The sequence below is a fragment of the Acyrthosiphon pisum genome, chromosome A2, assembly GCF_005508785.2.
Source record: "Acyrthosiphon pisum isolate AL4f chromosome A2, pea_aphid_22Mar2018_4r6ur, whole genome shotgun sequence".
Taxonomy (NCBI): Eukaryota; Metazoa; Arthropoda; class Insecta; order Hemiptera; family Aphididae; genus Acyrthosiphon; species Acyrthosiphon pisum.
The window spans coordinates 111,919,705-111,932,365 of NC_042495.1; positions in this window are offsets into that span (position 1 = coordinate 111,919,705).

Sequence of the window (12,661 nt, forward strand, 5' to 3'; positions counted from 1 at the left end):
TCTATAATACTTTCGGTGAATATGCATTAAACTCAAATTCATCAACACTCAATAGGCTGGTTCCTAACGATTAACGAAAGTGTGGCTTACAAAATGTAATGTCACATTTACTAATAATTATCATAAATAGTGATTACACAAACAACATGACGTACACATAGAAGAGGAATGGACAGACCCGCTGAATAATATTACTTGGTAATTTAGTATTACGATTAGTGATTACAGATTGAAATAATCGATTAATTATTATCAACTACCTATTTATAGCCGAGCTCTATTCAATAATAATTATATGATAATAAAGAATTTATGATACAGATTATCACTTATCCGTTATCAATAATTTAATTATTCATTTTTCAATAAATCCAATAAATAAAAAATAAAAATAATTTTATTTTATTATAATTTCACTTTAAAAACCCCAAAGCCACGGCGCCCCTTCAAGGGACTCAGCATTTGGCGCCCGGGGCGATCGCCCCCAGTCGCCCCCCCCTAAATACGCCTCTGTACGGACGAGCGAAACGCAATTTAGTATCGGTAGGTACCTACGTGATTTTTATGGATATTATAATATGATAATACGTATTATTAGGCGTAATCATATAATAATTTATTACGTAAGCTTTGTTATTTACTTGGCTATTTGATTTGGTTTATTCAGGTGAGTGTAACTTTTTATCTAACCGACAATGTACTTGCTTCATCGTACTGTTGGAAAGAAAACATTTTTCGAATGACGCTGTGGATAATAAAAATTAAATTTTAAACTTAAAAGATACCATCGAACGCCTATTCTAATTGAACACTCACAATAATATTATTCTATGGTGTATATTGTAGTATGTTATTACGAGGGCGGAGGGCTGGTAAATTCATGAATTTGCATATAGGTATCAATCTTGCCAAGTCGTATTAAAGACAATAGTCGCTTCAATAGGTGACAGGATTCAATATTATGTTAAATTGCATATTTTGAAAGGCTCACTACAACTATGAGGCAAGTCCACTTTCACAAATTGATCAGGAGAAGCAAAACAAAATTCCTTATCTCATTTACCCCTATTGGCGGAAAATAATACAGTTTAAGATGTCTTTGGAAATTTTAAAGTGATTTTTCTGATTTTTTACCAAAATATAGTATTTCTTCCACAGAATTTCTTCCATGGAAAAACTCATTTTTGATAAAAATGGACTTGCCTAGTCGTTGCAATGAGTCCTTCAATTCACATATAAGTAATGGTATATTATATCATAGAATATTATAAAAGCGACACTCTCGGGCGGCCAATGTTAATGAGTCTAGAATTTTTCATGGCCTTAAAATTGTTCGTAACTTCTTGTCTTACCGCCAAGCTTACAACATCATTCTTGTTGATAATTGTGTGACAAGTTATCCATGTTGATAATTGTGCGATAAGAGTATTATAAAATATAAATTATATTGCATTAATTTTTTTTGTTTTTTTTTTAATGTTGTACGATATGATGGATGGACGGATTACGGATAGTATATTTTTTTAAGATATTTATTCAATAATATTGTAAGTAGTTTTTTTTTTAGATATTAATTTATTAATGTATAAGTAGTTATTATTTAAACAATTAATTATCTACATTCTATAAAGGTATAAGACAAGCTTGTGTTAAAGCTTAGAACAATAATGTTCTATAATGTTAAAGGTTGAGAATTACAATTTACTTATATACAAAATATACAAACTAGATAATGAAATAATATAACAACAAATTTTAACATAATATAACCAGTCAATAACAGTACTTTTTATATTATTTTATTTACAGACCATGTTTTTATACAAAATTACGAACTATCTTATCAAATAAAAAAAATATATTTAACAATATTTATAAATTACATAAAATTTGCAATTTTCTATTTTTTTGTGCGAGGAATTTGCAAATTTCGATTGGTTCTGGTTAACGTAGTATAAATTCTAAATCTTATAAATAAGTTTAACAAATATTCATGAGGGAATTTTTCACAGGGATGTTCAAAGTACACATTTAATATTAAAGTTTTTAGTTTTTTTAGTTTTTAGTGTATAATTCAAAAATAATTTGTGTAACGGTTTTGCACGTAGCTCGCGAGGTCGATCGTCAACCGAATAAGTATAGTTTTGATATATTATCATCATATATTATTATTTTTTACGACGAAATTCTCATTTTATTTATAATAAATTATGTGACGATGAGATAAATCATTTAAATCACTCTAATTTAAAATAAACGGTTTTCCGAATAAAACTCATAAGTTACAACATTTTACATTGGTCTTCCACACCACAGCCTATTAATATTGTAAGTATATGTATATAAGTCTGCTTCGCCGAAGTCTAAAATATAAAATACTAAAATATATTATGATCGCTCGGCAAACTGCTCGCGTGGGTATAATAGTGAGTACGTTTTTTAATATATTATTATTGTTTCCGCTGTTTCTAGTTCTACCTACTTCTCGGAGTTATGTAATTTTACTGCTTGGGCGACGACGACTGCGAATTAACTCGTCGGCGCTTGATCAACTTACAGTCAAATTTCGAAATAAGTTATAACTAGGTATAGGTAACCAGTTTTGTAAAAAAATACTTTTAAAATTTTATTTAAAAAACCGATAGATATAGGTATAACATTTGTTAATGAAATATAAAATAAATAAATATTCAAACAAATGTTTAATAATTATAATTGAACAATAATATAATATAATAATCATCAAAAAACGATCTGCAATGTGACGAATAATTCACAAGAATTTTTAAAAATATTTGCATATAAAATTATTTTATCGTCAAATACAAATACCTACATCCAAGACAAGACTCACAATACTTTCCAAACCTAATACTTGATTTATAAGGAATTCCATGAAATGTACTATAGGTACATGCGTAGGTATTTAAAAACATTTACTTTGCAAAACTGGACTATTAACTCTAACAAGTTTTCACGATTCGCGTATACCTAGTAATGTGGATTTTACGTAAAAAAATTGTGAATTTACCGTGTAAATTTACCAAATTTACGTTAAAATTGGTAAATTTTTATTAAAATTCAAATTATCGCGTACCTGTTGAATTTTTTCACAATATAATGTAAAGAAGGCAAGATAAATATAAAATAAAGTATTAGTATTTAATCCCTTTATTAATAATAACAATTAATAATTATTAATTTATCATAGTAAAATATAAAATAAAAATAATTTTAATCTGTTTCAAAAAAAAATAAAAAAAATAAAAAACAACTTAGGTATAGTATAATGAAAACAGCATGTGTAAGTTAACTACCTATCACCTATGTATTAATAACTTCTTCAAAATCTGATCTTGAAGAAAAACTTTCTGTATCCATTGAGTTATCAACTAAGCCGTCTGTATCCCAATCTTTTTCGCTGCAGCTTGATATTATATTCATTTCATGTTCGGTCTCAGCTTCAGCTTCTATTTTTCCTGACAACTGGTTTATATTAAAAGTACTTGTTGAAGGGGCCATATGAAAATCATTTACAATAGAATGTGTTTCATTAACATCTGACTAAATGTTCTTTTCAGTGTTTTGGGAATTTTTTTTCTGAACCTGTTTTTTATGTAAATTGTTTTGGTTCTGATGAATGCGTGCACCATATCACAATAATTCGTATCACGTAACTGTCGTTATCATTTTATAAAAATCCTAATTTGTATTCTAATCCTAATATCTTGATAAAAAATACAAAGACATACAAATAAAGTGGTCACTCAACTGTTTGAGTGGTAAAAAAAATGTAAATTGTAAATTGTTTTTTGTAAATTTACTTTACCGATAAAATTTTACATGGTAAATTTACGAGACTCACATCACTGCGTATACCACACACTTAAAGTTTAAAAGGCGGTTGTTACAAAGTGTACAGTATAGACGCAAGTCAACACTCATTATGCCCAAGTCGTTGTTCTCGGAAATATGACGGACGTCTCATTTCGTGAAGAGAACAAACACGCCGCGAGAAAGATATAACAATAATATCGTACGCAATACCGAACCTCGCGCGTAAAATATGAGCCGACAATGATGTGGATACGATTGCGCAGTAATAGGTACTATAATATAATAATATTATCTACATGACGAGTTTTGAAAAATCAGTGGTGGCTTTCGTAATACGATAGCCGCCACTGATATTAAAGGTAACTGTGCGTTGCTCACGAACAATAACTTACTACTCTCGCACTCATCCGCAGGTTTTCTACCTCTTCGCTCGTTTTTAAATACGCTGTATTGTATTATATTATACGACGGAGAGCCTGCTACACAATATTATATATATGACATAGGCAATGTTGATATTCGTCGAATTCTTCTGTTTTTATTAATTCCCACCGAGACGTGGACATTTATTGGCCGATTGAAAATAGCGCATGTATATACGGTGTTTTCAAATTCTTTATGCTATGGCTAAAAAAAAAAGGTCGAAACGTTCCACGCGCACTATAGCTGCATCCATAATTATTTCTCAAATAGTTCGAATACCTACCTACCTATCGAGTGAAGTTTACGTTCCGTCTTTCGCATATTACGCGTCGTTATACATGAATAGGTACCTATGTAATATTATTGTTCATGATTTAAGTCGTTGTAATTTTTGTTACATGTTAATATAATAGTAGGTATATATTATAATAATATACAATAGTTTGTACTATATATAGAAACACATTTATTTAACGCTTTTCTATATGTGTTTGTCGCAATATGCCAATATGTGTTCAAATAGAAATTTTTCATTACTTAACTAACGTCAAAAAACAAGGAATCTTTCATTAGTTTTTTTTTTTTCAAATGTGTTATGCAAGAAACACAAGGGACTCGTAAAAATAAACAATTTGAAAAATAATGCACCGCATGAAGCGTATTAATAGGAACTTTGACAACGTATAATAATAGTACTACAGTAATACTGCAGGTACCATATATTATCATAATATATAATATAGGTATGCCTATATGCCTATATAATGTTAGGATTACCGTGGATTTTTTTTCTCTCAGTATTTGTATAATATTGTATAAATCTGCAGAAGCCTTATTCTGTGGCAAGCTACCAGATTTCTCGCAACTTTTAAGCCGCTTCATTATACTGCACCGTGAGTAATAATATTGTTGTAATATTGACACACCCTCCATATAAACGCGACTGGATCTGACACGGTGACATGTGCATCTGATAATTCACACGCATCGGTGACTTAATTATTTTTTATAGATCCATTCAAATCCTCGTTGAACGCATACCCTGCGGGGGGGGGGGGGGGTGTGTAATTGAATATGAATTATTTATCATGCGAAATATTATACTTATACCTATATATAATATGTCATATTTTATATACTTATTACGTGTTATTGTGTTCACATTGTAGGTATTGTCTTAAGTCAACAGACGCACCGCGAATAAATATATTAAAAACATATTTTTTTAATTTAGTCATTCGTGAAATGAAATGTCTATTAATGTCCTGTTTTATTTGGTTTTTTATAATGTAAGTACACCGTAGTAAATTATGGAAAAACTCTGCTCTGGGTCAAGCTTTACGCAGCTATTGCGTAACAAAAAAATTAAACAAACACAACTGCTGCCTGATTCCAATTAAAATCTAAGTAGGTAGACAATAAAACATATTTATTGTAAACGCTTAAAATATATGTAAATATCTATGTAAATATTTACATACGAACGATACGAACACAACAAAATAATATTATGACAGACAGTTTCATTTATAGTTAGAACAATCAAAATTTATAATGAAAGAAATGGATGTGTATGTACTTATGTGTCCTATATTTACACCGTATCAAAGTTTTTTACCCCTGTAGCGATTTTACCCCCATGGATTATTGTAATGTTTTGAAATTACGTGGGTTATTTTATACGTTATACTGCTGGTTTTCAAGGAATTTATTGTTGACAAGGAAATTGTTTTAAATTATATATAATATGAAGTAGGAAAATAAAGTTTGTATTCCATTAAAAAATGGTAGAATGAAATTAAAATTTCAGTTCACAACAATTCTGGGAACGATTTTGAAATAATTTTTAACCAACGATATATTTTAGTACCAAAATTTACAACTACATAATTGCTTTATATACGCAAATTTAATAAGTTTATTGCTTTGATTGTTGTGTTTAACCCTCACTATATAACGTTAAACAACAATTTTACCAATTTATTTCCTAGGGTTAAATTTAATATTAGGTTGATTCGTTTCATGCGCTTTGAGTCGAATATATTTTTTATTTATTCGTTGGTATAAATATGGTGTTATTTATGATTGAGAACAATAAAATATTGAAAACATGCTTCAAACTGTGGAAAATAACTTATTTTAGTGGTACTAACACCACTTCCTCGTTTTTTCCCGGGTGAAGTAATAACGTTTAGTAGTCAATAAAATACCAATTTATTTTAACAAATATAAAAATAATAATTCAAGTAAAACTACAGTAATAGTTATAATTTATATATCATAAATTATTTGAATTATTTTAAACGTTCAATAATTACATGTTAGGTACCTACGTGATAAATAAATTATCTACATTAGATGCTCAATGCTAATGTTTTATCTATATCAGATGTAGGACGTACAACATATTTGTATCTCTATTGCAGAGTAGGTACTGACTACTACATCAATACATTTTTCTCAATATGCATTATACAGCCATACAGTCTATACGGCTGAACAAATGTTACACTAATGCATTATTATAATCTGTGTTGTACTGTTGTTAACGATTGGAATTTAGATTTTAATTAATATATAGATACGTGTATATCACTTTATAAAATTAATAGATACTTCAAAAATATATTTTTATATATACTAATAATGGGGCCGGAGTGGCGCAGTGGTCACACAGTTGACTTACGACTCACACAGTCATCGGTTCGATTCATAGCAAAGTGCAAAAAATGTGTGTGATTCTACGCAGTCACCATTTTCCCGTGCTGTCGTCCGATTGCGTCATCCGGTTTCCAACTAGGTCCCACTCCACTGGGAGTGAAGACCGCACATGTCTCCTCTTGGAGAAGGGGGGTAGTATCATGCATATAGTGATATATACATAGATAAATAGATCACATGATCTCCCTACTACCCACTTGTGATAAGCATTGTCAAAGACCTTGAGGTCGTTACAATGAACAAATATAGAAAAAAAAAAAAAAAAATATATACTAATCTTGATAATTTGCAATACCTATACAACTTTGCATAGCTCTGCGATACGGTGTATCAGTGACATATTAATACCAAACGGGCAGGGGGAGGAGTGCGAGATGATTTTTATGTTGAAAGAGACAAAACACTTATTATAATAGTTGTACCGAGTGAAATTTAACGTAGGTACATCCGAATAAAATGTAAATATATTATAATATAATATTTTACTTTACCGATGAACCAATCCGAGTAGTACTCGGAGAATGAAATGAAACTACTTCGGCACACGCATGCATGTATAACGGACCGAATGGTTATTATTATAAAATAATGTTGTAAAGCAATCAAAAGTAGTAAGTTTAAAGTTATAATATGAGGTGGGATTCCGTTATAATACATAACAAATGAAATATGACATACATGGTGGCTCATTGCATTATTGCACAATTAACATATAGGTACTATAATAATATATAGGTACCTCGTGACTCGTAGGTACCTATACGGTTTATTATTCTCTTTTAGTCAACAATTAATTAATAGTGATTAATTTAACTTAATATTAATAAATTTTATATAATTGTATGTAGTTTTTATGATTTCATAAAAATAAAGCTATTTTTGTAAAGGCATATTTATGTAGTTTTTTTCATACTTCCCATTCAATCCTTTCACAAGAGCCATAATATTTAAATTAAATTCGTTTCAAGTATTTGCTTTAAGCATTATATTAAAATAATATTAATCATGTTTATTTTTTAATTTTTAATTGAGCTTGATGTTTGAAAAATATATGGCATTAAATAAACAGTTTTATGTAAATTCTAAAAAAAAAATGCACGAATAAATACTAAACCATTCTACAAAATTCATAAAAATTTAAGTTATACATACACTACCTATTATTTTTTATTTATGCTCGTTTTATTAAGCGCGACTTCAACGAATTTGATTTGCTTTCAATAAAAATGTAACGGAGAATAGCTTTATACACAATAATGTTTTATATAGAAAATATTGTACATTCACTCAATCATATAGGTACAGTTACACACAAACCTATTGAATCACCATTTGAATCCCACATTGATAATATTACCTATGTAACTTGTTTATTTTATCCGTTTTATCGTGACATTTATGTAAACAGGTAGGTAGATAATATTATTTTTTAAAAACCATTTTTATAGAGATGACTTGCGTCATATTGTGCTTTGTAGACGGTTTGTCTTGGATCGATTCAAAAGCATAAATATGTCAAATGTAGGTGGTCTGCGCAAAATCGAACATAATAATATAATTGTTATATATTTTATGCTGCGTGTCCCTAAAGGTTCGGTAAAATGGAAAAGTTTAACACTTGTTGAAAACAATTTTTCAAATTAGTTTTTCAAACACTTATGAGTTATACCAACAATTTGGACGGAGTATAACAATAATACATTACTATGTATTATATCTAATTATAGCGTGAAGGTATGTTTAGTGTGCACATTAGGTCTACATAATTTTCATATTTTAGTTTAAGCTGTTCGCTCGTTCGATCGAAAATATTTATCAATTTATCATGGATGCGTCGTGGTGGTCCAAACACGTACAAAATTATTATATATTATTATAGTATTATACTATCGAAATGTGATTGATGCGTTGTTGGAACTCGGAAATGTGAATCGATCGTATTCGTCACATATTTTTTTATTTCGTCGGCCATATCTAATATTGGCCTAATCTTACTCGTATCTATACATTATTTTTTTGAAGCCACAACAACTACGATTATTGGCTTTTGATGTTTAAAGAATATTTGCACGAGAAGGTATGTTATAATATTATATTTTACATTACGAACAAAATAAAGAAGAAAAGAAGGAAGACACAGTATAGTATTTAGTAAAATTTCATTGCTTATATTAGATCGTTATTAATTATTTAGATTGTGGAGTTTTTTTTAATTTTAATAATTGGAATTTTTTTTATGCTAAAATTTACATAGTATTTACTACCTATACAAAGTCGTATTGCTGTCGTCGTCGACGCACAGCTATCTGCGCAAATAATAATATAGGTACATATTATTATTATAACTAAATATTATATACAGACCGCAAACGACGTACTTCCGACGATATTGTGCACTGGGTATATCTAATATGTAGGTATATAATATGTTATTACGTTGTGGCACGTACCTAGGTTGTGTTATAAACCGTCATCGGCGTTGTAGACGCGAGTTTTACCGAAACGTCATTACCACAGCCCCGGTATATTACGCGCATATAGATAATATGGGTAAATAATAAATATATAGGCACATCGCATATAACATTATAATAATCTGCGCGTGTGCACGCGGTGATGATCGACGTGAATGTATTATATACATCTAAATATATAGTAATATTGGGTACATCGTACATGAGACCTCGTCCGAAAATCATTACATGGCCTCCCTACCGTGTGTGCGTAAAAAATGAGAAAAAATTCCGAATATGGAAATATTAATCATAATAAGGCTGGTGAACGAGTGAAATAATATGATTATATATATAGGTACACATATACAATAAACTCATACAGTCGTAAATACATGTTATAATTCACGGAGGCTGGAAAATAAAAACGAAAAATCATAGTTATTATTCCATACGCGGCGTGCAGTCTCTGCTGTATATAGAAGTGCACAACATTATTATTATCCATGACCATACAGGGTGAACCATTTATAAGGGCCTATACACTCATTGCTTTGAGAAGTCTTAAATTGTATAAAAACATACTGGCAAAACCAGTGGCGTATATAGGAAGTTTATAAGGCCGTGCAATGCCAAAAAATGGACACCCACCCACAGGCCACAGCCCAAAGGGTTGGGCCAGCTACCATCTAAATATAAACTCAAGCATTGTTTTTGTTTACCTATTACTATGTTTTTTTTTTTTTATAAAAAACCAATTATTTAAGTAAAGGGTTCTAGGGCAGTAGGGTATTTACATAAACACACAAAAACTAATTTAATATATTATTAGACTTATACAATTAAAATAATTTAAATAGAGTAACTACTCTTCCAATTTTTCTAATGACATTAAAAAATATAAGAGTTTCAAGTATTTGGCATTATAGAGTAGATTACAACCATTCAAATTGTATACATAATTCACACATATATTGATACTAAATATGTAAATTAAAAATACAATAAATGATTAATTATTTTCGTAAGAGAGAAGAAAAATTAATAATTAAATATTTTAAACAATAAAGGACTAGTTTGACTAAATAAATTGAGCACTTCTTCATAATCAATATTAATATCATATTCGCAAGATATAGTCATTAGGCTTTCTAGCCTATCATTTGTCATATAGTAGAACGTAGTCTACTTTTAATTAATTTTAATTTAGAGAAACTTCTCTCTGTAGAAACGCTTCCCACTGGTAATATTAATGATATTTTTAAAAACATGTGTATATTAGGAAATATACCAACAAGATTATTTTTCATGAACATTCTGAAAAATAAATAAAAACATAATTTAAAGATACAATTAGATTGATTAATTTCAAGGTAGTTAATGAGACCAACCTTCTAACTTCTAAGTATAATACTAACCTTAATATTTGTAGTAAACTTCGTAGGTTTTCATTACAAGCATCATCTATATTTTCATTTTCTTGACAACTATCACTGTTACTATCATCACTGATATCATTATTTTGATGATCATAGAGACTGTTGGGAGTTCATTTGTTTTTAAAAAAGCACCAATGCATTTAGTGAATGTCAAGTACTCTGATTTAAGTTCATCAATTTTCAAATACTTTCCATACACACCACAAAATGCTATAAACGCATCATTAGGAAGTCTGTTTGAATCTAATTGAACTTCTTTAATTCATTTTTTAGTCATGAGTGCAATATCTTTATAAACACCAATTTGTTGTACATTATTTTCACTTTGATCAAAAAACCGTCGATTTAGTTCAGAAGTTACTCGATCAATAACTACAAAAAAGGTATTAACACGGAAATTTGTATTAGAACATACCAGTGGCTCATCCCGACTTGTTTCTCCACACATCACTTTTTTTCTTCTAACTCGTCCTTCTACTAAAGATGAAAATTCCAAACTAGTATTTTCAATAAATTCATCTGCATTACTTATTATCTTTTTCAAAGCTTCATCTGTACGTAGTTGGATCAATTCTTCATACTTGCTTTGTACTAAAAGTGTTGCTGAAAGAATATCATAGTCTTTTTTTTGTAAAATTTTTGATACCTGTTCTAAAATGGTTAAAACCGTTTTAAAACAGAATGCTGTATAAACAAATCTCTTTGATAGTAAATAACTCAAAAATCCATTAGCTTCTGATCTTGACTTATTATCACATGTAACTTCACTATCACACATAATTTCTAATGTTTCAATAATAGCTGAAAAAGTTTTTAAAACGTTTTAGTGGACACTCTCTTCAATCTACGTACTTGCTCACCAGGATACAACTTTTTCAAATTATTTTCATATAATGAACTACGTATTTTACTACAAGAAATGAAGTCATATAATCTCTCAAGGTTTCCAAATAAATCCATAGCATTTGTACAAATGCTTGTACAATCTGAGACAACAAGATTGAGTCGATGACTACAGCACCAAACAAACATTGCTTGTGGATTTTCTTGAATAATTAAGCTTTGAATGCCATTATATTGACCTCTCATATTTGATGCACCATCGTAGGATTGTCCAATAAGATAGTTAGTCCAGTCAAGACAATGAGTTTCACAAACTTCTTTAAATATATCAAAAAGATATTTTCCAGTGGTTTTTGGTGAATCTCTTAAACTTAGAAGACGTTCATTTATTTCTAAAGTATCTTCATATATATATCTAAATATAAAGGAAACTTGCTCTTTGTGGGACAAGTCAAAGGTTGATTCTATAGAAATACTAAAGAACTTTGATTTTTTAATGGCAATTTTCAATTGTATAAACTTTGATATTGAATTTATCAAATCATTTTGTCTATAACATGTGATAAATGAATACTGAGGACGTTTATTTAATCCCATTTCTTCCAATTGACCAATATAATTTGACAGTGTAGGAGAATATTTTGAAAGGAGAGAGCATAAATCTCTAAAATTCCCTTTTAAGTGCTTTGCCGATCTTCTTTATGGCCTCTAAATGCTATGTTATGACGTCCCAAGTATAAGGTAATATCAATTAGTGTTTTGATTATTTCACGGATCATAAATACTTCTTTTTTTTTAGATGTAAGTGAAGGTATAAGTGGTAAGGAAGATTGTCTAATTTTTGTTTTATTGATGAAAAAACATGAGCTGATGACACCTCATGGCCAGTAATACTGAGAGAACACGTTGACCAATTTTCAAAACCATTTAGAATCCAAGCTTTAT